The sequence below is a fragment of the Phocoena sinus genome, chromosome 14, assembly GCF_008692025.1.
Source record: "Phocoena sinus isolate mPhoSin1 chromosome 14, mPhoSin1.pri, whole genome shotgun sequence".
Taxonomy (NCBI): domain Eukaryota; kingdom Metazoa; phylum Chordata; class Mammalia; order Artiodactyla; family Phocoenidae; genus Phocoena; species Phocoena sinus.
In genome coordinates, this window is record NC_045776.1 from 45,401,887 (window position 1) to 45,406,110 (window position 4,224).

Genomic DNA, 4,224 nt, shown 5'->3' on the forward strand with positions numbered 1-4,224 from the left:
CACAAAGAATTATACATTTCAGTAGTGAGAAAGTGGAGAAACTCTGGCCTAATTCTAAGTCATAAAGATCTTACATTTTCTTCTACAAATTTCATACTTTTAGTTTTTACATTTATATCTGTGATCCATTTTGAGTTATTCTTGTTTATCTTGAGAGGTATGGCTCATATTTTTGCACATGAATATCCAAGTTTTTGCGACACTACTAATTAAAATGACTATGCTTTCTTCACTGAATTATCTTTGCACATTTGTTGAAAATCAGTTGGCCATATGTGTGATGATCTATTTCTGAACTCTATTCTATTTCTTTGATCTATTTGGCTATCTGGACACAATGTCTTAATTACTGAAGGTTTACAGTAAGTCTTGAAATTAGGAGTTTACATTTCTCTTTTCAAAGTTGTTTAGCTATTTATCCCCAAGTAGTTCATATTTCTTAATGCTAATGTACATGGGTATTATTTATATTATTTATTGTGACAAAATATACATAACATAAAATTTACCATTTTAAGCATTTTCAAGTGTGCAAGTCAGTGTCATTAAAGTACATTCACACTGTGGTGCAACCATCACCACTCCAACTATAGAATGTTTTTTATCTTCCCAAACTGAAAATCTGTATCCATTAAACAATAACTTCTCCCTCCCTCCAGCCCCGAGAAACCACCATTTTACCTTCTGTCTCTATAGATTTGACTCCTCTAGGTACCTCATATAAATGGAATCAGAGTATTTGCCCTTACAAATAAAGATGCTTCAGGAATTCACATGTCATCCTTGTGCAGGGGCCATGCTAATCATCTCTGCATTGTTCCAATTTTATTGTATGTATTGATGAAGTAAGCATTATTTTTTATTTCAACTTCTGATTTTATTCATTTCTAGTATATAGAAATACCGTTCTTTTCATTTATTGATCTTCTTTCCTCTAACCTTGCTAAGCTTAACCAATCACACAGATAAAATTACAATTACAAGAATTTTATTTATTAAAGTGGAGACTGACATTTAGAAGGCTGAAGAACAGAGCATACTAGTAAATTTGACCCTATCTGAGCCTCCGAGTCACACCTAATTTGTAGGAGTCAGGGAATAGATTCACAGAAACAGCTTGTTGGGTGGAGCTGAGGAAAACATGGAGATTCGTAGATTCCACGTTGCCTCCTAGGGAGAGGAACACTACTTTATCTGTCTTTGCGCTGCCAATGTACACTTAAAGAGATTGTTTCTAAAAAGGAAAAACTCTCTGCTCCAAAACTATTTCTCTCTGCCAAAAGCCAAACATTTTCCAGCAAATTTAATGTTTAACATTAAAAAAGAGATTTTACAATGTATCTAAATACTTATACTTGTCCTTAAAACTAAATGAATTGATCAGTAATAACAATATTGTTTAAGGTCCCAACTCTCTACTAGAGCTAATACATGTAAGTCTCTCTATAAAAGTGTAAGAAGAAAAGGGGGAAAAATCCAGAAATAAAAGCACTTAGCAACAAAAAGAATAGGACAAAATGAGAATTGAGAGCAAATGATGCTTTGTAAAAATAGTCATTACAAGAAGAGGATTCTTTTGCAGAAAGGTAGAATGCATGTTGCATTGGTAAATCTAAAGCAGGCTTTTATGAAAATGGAGTAATATCAAAATGAGGGAGTTCTTGCAAATGCAAATCATGATTGCAAGGCTTTTTTTTTTTTTTTAAAGCAGTGAATAATCATTGAATAAGGCAGAAAAGCAAATTATTGAACCAAAAGAGAATCCTAGGAAATTCTCTGAACTCCAAGGAATAATATAAGACAAAGACATAGAAGTTAACAAGAAAAAAAAAGAAAGAGATGGGGAGGACTAATTTGGGAAATCTTATATATAGGAATCCATATGGAAAGAATAGAAAAAAGAAGAAATAATCAGAGAAGAATATTTTTTTTTAATGTCCAAGTATAAGACACAAATCTTTTCATAAAATAATTCACTAAGTATCTGGCAAATAAGTCATCACCTTGTAACATTTCTAAATTATAAGTGTAAGAAGAATTATTATATAATCATCCATGTTAAAGAATTGGGTTATCCATGAAGAAAAAATACTTGAAGACTAATTATCTACAAAATTAAATTCTAGAAGAAATGGGGCAATTTCAAACATGTATTGATTCAGAAAATGTATCATTCACATTCTCTTTATGAAAAAAAAAGTATGTATAAGAAAATAATTATGTCTGCATTTCCCTGAATAATACCTCACATACTTGTGGCCCAACTGGACAGTCTCTAATACAAAGTGCCTGTACAAAATGCTTACCATATTACTATTAGATTTTTTATTTTTTCATGTATAGATTCATAGAAGTTCTTTATATACCCTGAAAATGCTTTATATGTGTTGCAAATGTGGAATGTCTTTACATTGCTTTTATTGTATATTTTAATACACAGAAATTCTTTAAGGAAGTTGAATTTAGCAATTTTTGTCTTTTTGATTTCTTGTTTGTTTACCAGTTAAAAAACATTTCTTTTTGTGAGGTCGTGACAGTGTTCTCCTATATTGTCTCTTAAAATTGTATACATTTTCCTTTCATATTTAGATTTTTAACCACATGGAGTTTCTATTTCTGTATGGTATAAAGAAGAAATTTAATCACCCTCTTCTTTATTACATAGAGATAATCACTCATTCCAGCACAACAGGATAAATAGTCTTTTTCCACATTGACCCACTTATCTAAAATGTGTGTGTATGTGTGTGTGTTTGTGTGTCTATCTCTGAGGTCTGATTTGTGCTCCATTTGTTTGTGTATTTCTGCACCAATATCACACTCTCTTGGTTACTAGAGCTTTATCATAAAAATTCATACCTGGTAGGGCAAGTCCTCCCAATGCGTTCTTTAAAATTACCTTAGTTACTCTTGGTTCTTTTCACTATGTATAAACTTTAGGCTAAAATAATCAGTGTAAACACACACACACACAAATGGATTTTGATTAGAATTGCATTTCATCTATAGATCAATTTTGAGAGATTTTATATTTTTGATTATTGAATATTTCAAGCTATGAAATATCCCTCATTTAGTTTCTAAAATTTTTAATCAGATTAAAAATAATTTTCAAAGAAATTTTGCATAGGAATTTGTATGATAAATTCCTAGACAGCTTTCATTTTTATAATTTAAAATGGGGTTTATTTTTTAATATTTTAAATATTCATGTAAATGTGTATGTAATACTTTCATTTTTAAACTGTTATACTTAAATTCAGCAGTCTTAATAACTTGATAAATTATTAATAAGTTAACAAGTAATTTATTACTTATGTTCTATCAAATTGCCTTCATTCACAGGGATATGATTTGCAACTATTGGCAGGTTTTTGTTTGTTGACTTTTTGTTTCCAAACTGCATATAATTTTTTTCTTTGTCTCTCTGCACTGAAAACCCCAAATTGTAAAAAAGTTGTAATAACAGTAACATTTCTTGTTCAAAAAACTTTAAAGGGAATACTTTCAGCATTTCACTATAAAATATTGTGTTTACTGTATTTTATGTGGATAACCTTTATCAGATTAAAGAACAAAATAGTAAAACATTTCTTCCAAGTAACATCGAAGCCAAAAAAATAAAAATGACCAGTGAATCATGAACAATCCTGTTTCTGCCAGAGGAGAAAAAAAAAAAACACAAAACTATAGAGTTGCTATAGTTACTAAGTTTAAATAATAGATTATTGCTAAGCATTCTTATAGCTCTCATTAACTGGTTTTAAGGAATGGAGTTGGCATATCTCTAGAGGACATATCTGTTAAGGATAAGTTACAATCACTTGAATAGGATTTCCAGAAAATGCCTTGCCAAAGTCTCACAAAGATTGATTTATTTGTGCTTAAAGTCAGATCATTTAATCTCTACCATTTCAAATTCTCATTCTTACATAGGTGGGTCCTACCACCCCAATAAAGGTTGGAAACGGGCAGAGAAACATCATTGTATGCTACCCCTCTTCTCAGTATTGTATTGAAAGTGCCTTCTTTAACAGTACCTCATTAGCTAAAGTTCCAGGTGTTCACTCCACTTCCTTTATTGAGTTCAAGCAACCAATATTGACAATTATCTTTTTTTTTTCCTCTCACTGAGAGTTCTACATAATCTTCTCAAGTACCAACTTATATTGGATTTCTCCTGACTCCTGTCAACTCCTCTGTGACCCTCACTCTTCTCAAATA

At 30.8% G+C, this 4,224-nt stretch overlaps 1 non-coding gene across 1 annotated transcript; it reads right to left on the reverse strand.

Moving 5' to 3' along the window:
* Window positions 1-746: 746 nt before the first annotated feature.
* Window positions 747-851, reverse strand: LOC116739395. Its single transcript, XR_004345570.1, has one exon. It is a non-coding gene; the product is annotated as a U6 spliceosomal RNA (small nuclear RNA).
* Window positions 852-4,224: the final 3,373 nt, after the last annotated feature.